Source organism: Mirounga angustirostris, unplaced genomic scaffold, assembly GCF_029215605.1.
Source record: "Mirounga angustirostris isolate CCGP_5_RB_7025 unplaced genomic scaffold, mMirAng1.0.hap1 SCAF_9, whole genome shotgun sequence".
NCBI classification, from domain to species: Eukaryota; Metazoa; Chordata; class Mammalia; order Carnivora; family Phocidae; genus Mirounga; species Mirounga angustirostris.
This window is the reverse complement of record NW_026991717.1, coordinates 52094464-52106260: the sequence shown is the minus strand read 5'-3', so window position 1 is coordinate 52106260 and position 11797 is coordinate 52094464. Positions and strand designations below refer to the sequence as shown.

The 11797-nt window shown below is 38.0% G+C and overlaps 1 protein-coding gene across 7 annotated transcripts in view; it reads right to left on the bottom strand.

Annotated features, from left to right (window-relative positions):
- ATOSA (atos homolog A) overlaps window positions 1-11797 on the bottom strand; it is a 99189-nt gene that overhangs the window by 72542 nt on the left and 14850 nt on the right. The window lies entirely within an intron of this gene.

Here is an 11797-nt window from a genome sequence, read left to right as displayed (position 1 = left end):
CTGAAAGCAATTAGAATAAAACATCAACCTCCATCTACCTAGAACAAAGAATTACTTTACAACAGACTTCACAAATTCCAAGAAAAGCACAACCTGTTCGTTAAAATGGGATAGGGCATAAAACAGCCCTCCTCAAATTTATGCAGTGCCTTTTAAGGGGTAAGAAAAATTGATGTTAATGGATTAGAAAAAGACCAAAAAGGGGAAAATAGTTTCTTAGCAAACTCTTACAACAATGAAGATTTAGCTAGGCATTTGCATTAAAATGTCTCTTTTTACATAAAACAACATTTAGCCTGAATTCATCTATTTTCTTTATCATAATTTTTCATAATATCATAATTTTCTTTATCATAATTTTAATTATCTGCAGCTATTGAAGGCATAGGAGATTTTCTTCAGGTTTCAAGTACTGGGCTTCAATGTACCAGTCTACACTATCTCCTAAGCCTTAGAAAAACAAAAATCCTTCCCCAACTTACAAAGATGTTTTGGCGGAGTTAATGCTGGCAGTGAGATACACAGATATGAAGGTTCAGAAAAATTCCCTTTTAGGAAATATTTCCCCTGAACATCACATAAACTAGGATAGTGTTTTTTAAACTTTTAAGGCAATTAAGCTCTTTTTATTTACATTTTTTCCAATAAAATGCATGATTAGTGGTGGCTTTAGGATTTCTATACAACTGAGGTTTGTGGGAGTAGGCAGAGGCTAGAGAAACAGCACACTGTTTATTACTCAGATATTTGTTTATGTGGAGTGTCTTGGGGGTAGGGAGCAGAGGCTGATGGAAATGTTGGCTCCATTAAGGCACCCCATGAGCAACATGAGGCTATTTTTAAATGAGAGGCCACAAACAACACTGCAGTTTCAAATCAGCCCCAGAGTGCACAAGATTCCTGTCCCTGAAAAAGCTTCTAGGATCCCTGGAGTTTTACAGTATACAAGTAAGAGTACAAAGTACACAACCTGTAAGAGTTAAATGTCATTATTACATTAGTGTAAAGAAAGAATCTGATCATTGGCCCCACAATTAACCAGAGGGAGAGCTGCTAAGCCCTCTGAGAAATAACAATAGGGAAGATGTATTTGGGAGCACAAGAAGCCTTTGGGGTAAGTGACTCAGAGAAAGAAGGGCATAGTAGAGAGAACATTTAGTTTGGAGTCAGGCCAACCAACCTGGGTTCAAAACCTGAAATTGCCATTTACAAACAATGAGACCCTATACAATTTACTAAACTACTCTGAGCTTCTGTTTTCTGATCTGTAAAATGGAGTCAACTCACAGGGCTACTGTGAAGGCTATAAGGTGCTGTCTGTCAGCCAGACTGGACTTTTGGTTACTAAGGATCCTAAGCTTCTTCAAACTGTGGAATTTTGCAAATACTATTTATACCTCTTCTAGTAAGAGTGGTCTCCCACAACGCCTTCAGTTGATAAATCTCAGCTTAAACTTCTCTTCCCCAAGGCAGCTTTCCCTGATCCAAGACTAGTCTTACGCTCCCTATACCTCCTGCTTAGTACTTAGTTCATAGAAGGTTAAATAATTATTTGCAAAATGGCTGGTTGAATGACATTCTCCTCCACCACCTCTAAGTGCTTTAAAGAGAAGTACTATGTTTGTCTACGTTATTGCTAACCTAGCACCATGCCTGATTTATGTCCTAAATAATAGTTGATTTGATTTCACATTCATGGGAGGTAAACAGAACAAGTATCATTATCTGCACTGTTCAAATAAGAAAATCAGGGGGCGCCTGGGTGGCTCAGTTGGTTAAGCGACTGCCTTCGGCTCAGGTCATGATCCTGGAGTCCCGGGGTCGAGTCCCGCATCGGGCTCCCTGCTCAGCAGGGGGTCTGCTTCTCCCTCTGACCCTCCCCCCTCTCATGCTGTCTGTCTCTCATTCTCTCTCTCTCAAATAAATAAATAAAATCTTTAAAAAAAAAAAAAACAAATAAGAAAATCAGTTCTAAAAGTTTATTTACTCAAGTCGTACAACTAGAAGTCAAAGGAAATAAAATTTTAAAAATTTTTTGATGAATAAGTTTATAATTCAAAATTAATCTCTTCCACTCTCAAAAAAGAAAAAATAATATACAATCCCTAAATTATTTTGGAATATTTCCTTTCAGTTATAATCCTCAAACTTTTAAATTAAAAGCTAATGATAGTCTCTATCTATAATCTGATTAACATACAAAGAGAACTTACAAAAATTAAATTTAGTCAGGTGCGCCTGGGTGGTTCAGCCAGGAAGCGACCGAATATTGATTTCAGCTCAGGTCATGATCTCAGGGTCATGAGATTGAGCCCCTCATCAGGCTCTGTGTTGAGCGTGAAACGTGCTTAAGATTCTTCCCCTCTCCCTCTGTCCCCCCTTAAAAAAATTTAGTCAGAAACATGTAATTATAAATGAATAAAATGTACATGAGACATGCCACCTTAAAAAGTAAAATCCAACAAAGAGATTTAGTGAAATGTTTCTTCTGTGCTGCCAGTTTTCCAAAAATTTCATAATGGCACTTTACTTAATTCTGAAGAATGCTTGCTTTTCCCTGCTTTTGTTTATCTTAGTACGCAAAGCTATAAATGGGTATGCTATAAAAGAATGGCATGTTATCTACTTTGTAGGTCTCAACAGTCTACAAGTTAAAAATCTGAATAATATGAAATTCTATACTAAATGTTAGTCCCAGGTTCTCAATTCTCAACCCCCAACCATGAAATACCCCCCTTTTCCCCCTGCAACTCACATAGCATGGTCAAAATTGTGCTCTCCAAATGGACAGCTGAAGAAATATAAATTACTTATATTATCCTCATATAAGGAAATAAATTAAAGGTCTTCCATGAGTTTTTTTAAACTACATATTCTAAATATAAAATGGAAAAGTCTCAAATATCAACTGTTTCAGATCATCTGTGCCCTCGATTAGCAGAAATAATTGGGAACTATCTACTTTTAAGATACTTTAGAGATAATCATGCTAGCTTGGATACTTTCTAAACAAAAAGATACACTGCTAGGGCGCCTGGGTGGCTCAGTTGGTTAAGCGACTGCCTTCGGCTCAGGTCATGATCCTGGAGTCCCGGGATCGAGTCCCGCATCGGGCTCCCTGCTCGGCAGGGAGTCTGCTTCTCCCTCTGACCCTCCCCACTCTCATGTGCTCTCTCTCATTCTCTCTCTATCAAATAAATAAATAAAATCTTAAAAAAAAAAACAAAGGGCGCCTGGGTGGCTCAGTTGGTTAAGCGACTGCCTTCGGCTCAGGTCATGATCCTGGAGTCCCAGGATCGAGTCCCGCATCGGGCTCCCTGCTCGGCAGGGAGTCTGCTTCTCCCTCTGACCCTCCTCCCTCTCATGCTCTCTGTCTCTCATTCTCTCTCTCTCAAATAAATAAAATCTTTAAAAAAAAAAAAAAAAGATACACTGCTACTAGAAAAGAAAAGAAAAAAAAGAACCCTTTACAGGTAATGATTTAATAGCTTCTATGTAGGTAGGCCCATGGCCCCAGGCCCAGTGTTAGTCTCTTTATATACCTATCTCCTCTGACCCTGTAGCAGTTACTATCCCCGAAGATGAGGAAACTGGCTTATTACTTGACCAAGAACAGTAGAATCAAATGGGAAAAGCCAGGATTCAAGTTTTGGTCTTCCTAAATCTAACATGCATGCTCTTAACCAATGCTATCCTTCCCTTAACAACTCCTTTTTTATATACATTTCCGTAAGGCAAATATGGCATCATACAAGAATAAAGTTTAATTACAGAAATCTCAGCATTTTCCACTTATTACTCATTCAATAAGCACTATTACAGCCCCATTACACCTCAATTCTGTCACTGATACACTAATCATAGTACAGGAAAACAGGATTTGACTGCTAAACAGGGACCCAGGCCATAGTTATAAAGTGTGATCACTGCATGAAGACACAAAAGATTCAATCTGTAAAACTTCACTACTTCATATTCATAGATCACATACATAATCCGGAGAAAGTAAAAGAAGTAGAAAAGAACAATGACCAGGAACCACAGATCTGGGTTCTAGTTTAAACTCCACCTTTAATTAGCTTTACAATCTTAAGTACTTCTCTGAAATTGCTCATTTCTAAGTCAGGAATCCTTTTTTCTTTTCTTTTTGGCCTGCGATGTTGGTTTGTTGTTAGGATCAAATAGGACAGGGTAAAATTATTTTGAAAACAGCAGTGTTCTACACAAACAGAAGATCATTGTCTCCAGTGGTCTTCTAGGGGATAGCAGTGTAAACGTGTTTGCACAAAACTCAACCTCATTACTGGAATGATCCTTTAAAGCAGCAAGACAAAACGGAGGAGAGCCAGAGTCTAGGAGTTCAAGATCTTTCTACTTAACAAGCTGTGCTATCAAATTATTTAACCTGAGTCTATTTCTTTACCTGTAAAGTGGGAGTAATAATTCCTCTAAGAGTTATAAATCACCTAGCCCAGGACTCGGCTCTCAAGCAATTGAAGGCTCCTCTTTTCCTTTGCAAACATCAGGTCTATAGGATGTTAGTAAAGGGCAAATGTGCACACACACACACACACACACAAGGGGCAATTACTATTAATGAATAGTATACTATATTAATAACAAAGATAAAATTTGAATCTTCACTTCTAAAGATTTACGACACTGATATTTTTAAAGTTTCTTAAATAATGTCACATTTAACAACACATTTCACAGTTCAGTAACAAATTTGCAATGAAGACTAAATAATAGCTAAAACCTAACACTGTTAACAGTTTTGGAAATTAGGAAATTTATGGTTTTTCTCATTAGATCACTTTTTATTAAAAAACAAAATGTTATACTGTTGGGTTAGTACTAGGATAAATTAAGCCATAATAAGTTACATTAATTTCCACACACACAGAGATTTCTAGCCATCATTGTTGCTGAAATGATTACCCAGTGATTTGTATTCATTATGAAATGGTACAAATAAGCTAAGTGGCCAAACAGCAATCCAAAAATACTGTGTTTTTAAGAGCTAAAACATTTCTTAAATTAAAATATTAAAAAGTACCTAAGAGACTTAATTGGGTTTCTCATCCTTCAAAAGATTTTGGGTTATGATGACCTAGATTAGCTCCAGGAGCAGAGCCTTGTTTACAAAATCTCAGATCTTGGAGAGAAGAAAATGTTCTAGCCTGTTTTTGGCATCATTCATACTACATTGTTTAAAATGAGCTAGAACAGGGGTTATTTATAATCTAAGCTACTGGACAAACACTTTGTCTAATAATATCTTGTGCACACACTAGTCAGACTTACTAAGTATCAAGATCAGGTATATAAGAATTCATTTTAATATCCTATAGTACTCTTTATAAATTAATATCATCATTATTACATAAAACATGTGCCAAGATGCACTGGGTTGCTCTTTACCTATACCCATACTTCTTTAAAGACAAGTTCTAGGATGTTGTTAATCTCCTATCATATTATAAAGAACGGTATGTTTGATCCAGTCTTAAAATCTAGAGCCATCATGAATTTTTTTATTCTGCTAAAAAACGACGTTTTACTAAAAGTATTTCCATGGAAATTAATGTATCTTTCTTACACTTATTTGTCCCTTTGACAATCTAACTCTGTGAAATAAGAATATTTTGTAGATAAAGACACTGAACCATAAAGATTAAGGTAGGTGGTGGATTACCTAGCTGAATCACCTAACCCAGGTTTAATTCCAAATCCTATGTTCTTCTTTTTCTACAACTACCTATCATCGGTACATGTCTTTACCTCTACTAATTATGCCAATAGTCATACAAATGACAGATTCTGCGTTTTAAATTTTGGAGAATGTTAGCAGAAAGCTGGTAAAGTGAAACAGCTATAACAGAATTAAATAAACCTCATGTACCTTTAGGAAAAACTCAATTGTTAAGTCCCCAAAGCTCTAATACTCTATTTGCTTGGATTTTTAAAAATTCACTAACTTCAGACTATTTCATATAGTCTTGTTTCCAAAAAATATGTCTAAACTCTCTGGCTACCTGTAACACCTCAAATGCTAACATATCTGAAACTGAACTAATTGTCCTCTGAATGGGATTCACCATTATTATTGCTCCCAATTCCCTAAGCTTACAAAATTTGGAGACAACCAAAATAGCCATTACTTATGTGCTTTTTAAGTGCCTGGCACAACCACTTCATTCAGGTGGTTGTGCCATCATAACAAAATCAGATTATGTCATTATAACAAACCTATGAAATGAGTATTTTTATTGCCTCAATCTCAACCAATGAGGAAAATGAAGCTCAGAGAAGTTAGGTAATTTGGTCAAGGTTACTCAGAGCAGGTGACAAAACCAGAACCTGAACCCAGGCCCTTCTAATTCTTCCAGATGCTAAAACAATCTCTAGGATTAAATGTGCTGTCAAGTTAATTTAAGGGGTTGGAACTATCACTTTAGTTTTAAATAAAATAGGAAAAAAGAAAAGATCAGCTACCACTGCAGAGCAAGACTAAGTAATGACTTGTTTGGGAGGACAGTGTTGGGATGGAGCAATGTCAATTGTCTTTGTAATTGTGGGCTGACAAAAAAATTTTAAAGCCATTGCTCCACGTGATACTGTCTCTCAATTACCACCATTCCCTGCCATGTCCCCAAATAGATATTTGGTTCAACCTTATCACATTCAACCAACATGGACTTTGAAAGCACAGATTAAAGGCTGATATTAAGTTTTATTTTACTAAATAGTTTAAAAAAGAAGCAGCTGCTAGAGATTTACAACCAAAATTCACACAACCTCACATGCTGCCACAACTCAGTTCCATAAACCCTTCTTTTTTTTTTTTTTTTTTTTAAGATTTTATTTATTTATTCATGAGAGACAGAGAGAGAGACAGAGGCAGAGGGAGAAGCAGGCTTCCGGCGGAGCAGGGAGCCCGATGCGGGACTCGTTCCCAGGACCCCGGGATCATGACCTGAGCCGAAGGCAGACGCTTAACTGACTGAGCCACCCAGGCGTCCCTCCATAAACCCTTCTTTACCAGGGGTGACACTACACTACTAGAGACACAAATGTTTAGTGATCTTTAAAGATACAGAATGTATAAATTCTGTAACTTACTGCATATACCTTTTTGTAGAGAGGGAGACAGTTGTTTTCTTTATCCTCATTTAAATGCTACAATCGGTCAAAACTGTTCATTTTCTTTTTTAAGATTATTTATTTATTTATTTATTTGAGAGAGAGAATGAGATAGAGAGAGCATGAGAGGGGGGAGGGTCAGAGTGAGAAGCAGACCCCCCGCTGAGCAGGGAGCCCGATGCGGGACTCATCCAGGGACTCCAGGATCATGACCTGAGCCGAAGGCAGTTGCTTAACCAACTGAGCCACCCAGGCGCCCCAAAACTGTTCATTTTCAACATTATTTTAGTTTATACAATGATGCCACCCAGAAAGCTTGTGGAAAATACTTATCATTGACTACCCTCAATAGTTTCTAACCTTTTAGACCAGGAAGGTTTTAGCTGCATTGCCTAGAGGGCAAAATCAGTAAGGCCTCACGAACTGAGCACCTCAACTGAAACTTGCAATTACTGAGAAATAAATTTCCATTCCTCATTCTCCAAAACAGAATATCCAATATACATACACACACACATACACACACACACACCTTATATTCAAACCAAAAATATTTGAGATTACTACAAATAGAAGAGGGTAGTGGAATGCAGGAATTCTACAGATCTGTGCAGGCCATCTGATATGCTTTCATCTGGGCCACTTCCCCTACTCCCCACCTGAGCCTCTTTCAACACAGCACAGGGTAACCCTCCAGTCTTGATCTGTCTGTTGACTCAGGAAAAAAGTCAGAAAAGACCACAAGTTCCAGAGGCCATGTTAGTTCTTGTTCGTCATTGCATTTCCAGCACAGCACATTATGAAGATTTGTTTCAGAGAAGAGAGGGAAAGGGATCCAAATGTCTCAACTTTTACTATATTTAACAGTAAATTCTAAAAGTGGTTATTTTACCAATATATTATGTAATCACTAATATAATATTTATCGCAGAAGGCATTGTTCGTAAGATTTCAGATGACTTTGAACAAAAAGAACATTTTGTCAAAATAGGTGCATTTTGGTAAAAACATCTTAGAATCAAGCATTTCTGAAACAAATTCCAAGTGTTTTGTACTAAATCAAAGCAAGTATTCCATGTTGTCAATCCCTTGATTTATACAAGAGTCCACATAAATTATAAAATATTATATGCAATATCCTACAGAACACAGCTGGGGCAAATTGTCTACCTGAAGCTATACTTAAGCTATTTTAATACAGAATGAAATATGAATTATGGAATGTGCTAGTAGGACAGCAAAATGGCTAATAATTAGGGTGACCATAAAATTCTTTGTCTAAACAATGAAACAGAGTGAAAGAAGACAACCGTGAAATAGGATTGGACAGAGGTAACAGACGTAAACCAGGACCATCCCAGGTAGCATTTCCATCCCATCCCCAGAAAATCTGAACTTCTGGCACAGTTAAATAGAGATATAAAATGGTTAACTCAAATTACTTTAATTTTTAAATTTTTTTTAAGATTTTATTTATTTATTTGAGAGAGAGAGACACAGCGAGAGAGGGAACACAAGGGGGGGGAGTAGGAGATGGAGAAGCAAGCTTCCCGCGGAGCAGGGAGCCTGATGCTGGGCTCGATCCCAGGACCCTGGGATCACGACCCGAGCTGAAGGCAGACGCTTAATGACTGAGCCACTCAGGCGCCCTGCTTTCATTTTTTAAAATGAGAATTTTCTTATTCCGTGAAACTCACTGATGTAAGTCAAAATATAAAATTTATATATTTGAAATAATTTAAATTGTGTATCAGCTTTTCAAATGCTCTTTAAAAAAAGTTAACCATGTACAATTCACTACATCCTAGGATACTTTTGTCTGAAAGGAGAAAGATCAAGTCTTCATCCACAAGGCACTGATGGTGATTAAGCATGCATAGGCAGTTAAATGTTTTTTCAGGTGTCTAATAAATGCCAACTCCATACCAACCACTGTCACAGGACTGAGAGAAAGAGTCAGATGTGTCCCAGCCCTTGGAGAACAAATATTCTAGGGAATGAGACAATCTAATGTGAGCAAATGAAGGAAACACAAATTATGCTACATGTTCTTTCAGATCCTAAAGCATGCCAGGTTCTTTCTAAATTCAAGACCCTTGCACACACTACTCCCTTGGCCTGGAATGTTCTTCCCCTCAATACTTACATAGTTGGCTCCTTCACATCCTTGGCTCACTTTCTCAGAGACGCCTTACCTAATCATCCTAACCAAAGGGGCTTTTCCCTGCCCTCGGTTAGTCACTCTCTTAGCCTTTGTAGTTTCTCTTCAGAACACTTACAAGATGTACCTATTGGGGTGCTTGGGTGGCTCAGTGGGTTAGCCAACCAACTTGGTTTTGACTCAGGTCATGATCTTAGGGTCATGAGATGGAGCCCCGTGTTGAGCTCTGCACTCAGTGTGGAGTCTGCTTGATGATTATCTCTCCCTCTGCCCCTACCCACCACCAACTCCTCTCTCAAATAAATATATTGTTTAAAAAAGAAAATAAGGGTGCCTGGGTGGCTCAGTCGTTGAGCGTCTGCCTTTAGCTCAGGTCATGATCCCAGGGTCCTGGGATCGAGTCCCACATCGGGCTCCCTCCTCGAGGGGAAGCCTGCTTCTCCCTCTCCTGCTCCCGCTGCTTGTGTTCCTGCTCTCGCTATCTCTGTCTCTGTCAAATAAATAAATAAAATCTTTAAAAAAAAAAAAAAGTGCTTTTAAAAAAAAAATAACAAAGAAAATGAATGGGGCGACTGGGTGGCTCAGTTGTTAAGCATCTGCCTTCGGCTCAGGTCATGATCCCAGGATCCTGGGATCGAGCCCCGCATCGGGCTCCCTGCTCAGCAGGAAGCCTGCTTCTCCCTCTCCCACTCCCCCTGCTTGTGTTCCCTCTCTCGCTGTGTGTCTCTGTCAAAATAAATAAAAAATCTTTAAAAAAAAAAAATGAATATGTACATATCCTACTTGAACAAATGTTAATATATTAATAGGTAACATTTTATTATTTCTTCAGAATCAAATAACTATTCTAAGCACTTTACATGGATTACCTCATTTAATCACTATGATAACCCTTTTAGTACTACAGTTAGCCCTGTTTTTCATATGACAAAATTAAAGACAGATTTTTCTCTGTATTTCTATATAATAAGCTTACACTGCTAACTGATTTTTAATTTCACATTATCTCTAATTTCATTTATTTTTTTTTCTTTTTAGCATCCTGTTTCAAGGATGAAATAATGCCTTTCACTTCGAGTCTATTACCATTTGACTTTCTTCTGAAAGTAGGTATATTTTATTTGGAGAATAATGTTAAAATAAAATCACCTAGTCTATGTTTCTTCCAAGTTCCTTGAGGGAGGCTGATTGATCATTAGGTCATTTCTGGTGCAGAAACTAGAGGCAGCTGTGCTCTTGCTAGAGGTAGAAGTATAGACACACTAGACTGGCTAGCAGGAAATTTGAGTTTTACTTTCATCATTGGACAGATTACTTCTTTTTCTCTGGGTCTTGTTTTCCTAACTGTAAATATAAAAGACTCACTATTTCTAATGACCTTTCCAACTCTGATTTCTAGCAATAGCATGATTTTCAAAGTAACTTCAGAATAACAAAAGGATTTTAGTGTCCTGAGCTCTTGGTGATGGAATTTAATCTGTACCACTAAGTAACCTGAGGATTTTTTTTTTCACTGTTAGCTATTCAGAGTTCCCTGGCAGATACCTGAACCCTGCAACAGAAGCTACAAGAAGAAGCACAGGTCAGGGCTGTTATATGCTGGACTGTAGAAATCTGCCTCCAGGACCAGCATTTAATCGACACAATTACTAAGATTTGAACACACTTCCTCAAAAGCATAGGTATATTCCTTATCCCAACTTCTGAATGAGTATTCCAACTTAACACACATTTCAGACAAACAATTTTCAAGGAGTTATGAATGATGGGATCTAAGATTTCCTGCTTTGTGCTCTTTCTACCACAATACACTGAACAAATCCCTCCTAGGGACAAAAAAAAAATTTTTTTTTTGAAGCTTTGGTGTGAAAATGTTTATTTGGTTGGGTGGCAGGGAGGAGACACGTCCATTCCCTCCTTAACACAGGTAGGAAAGCTTATTCGGTATTGGGGGCGGGGGGTCTCCTTACTCCCATAGTTCACATGTGGTTGGAAGATACAAAGGCCTCTAATCCCAGAGTTTATGATGTTTCTGCCAGCAAATGTCTGAAATGAGAGAAAATTTTCCAATTTTATCCTATTTTTCTATTTGTTATAACACACAGCTGCTTTAACAGTGCAGTTTAACTATTCTGACAAAAGAGTATCTAGCCAATAGCTATGGCATTGTCAGTATTATATACATGTTAATATTCCCAAGAATTTTCATAGAAGGGAACAAGAATCCCTCATACAATTACAAAGAATGGTGGCAAAGGGGAGAAAAATGGAGAAGAAAAAAGATTAGCCAACAGTAGAGATGTCAGGTAATTTTTATAATATCAGGTCATAATGTAATATTGAGAGCTAAAAAATGATTTTAGGGGCGCCTGGGTGGCTCAGCCGTTAAGCGTCTGCCTTCGGCTCAGGTCGTGATCCCAGGGTCCTGGGATCGAGCCCCACATCGGGCTCCCTGCTCCGCGGGAAGCCTGCTTCTCCCTCTCCCAATCC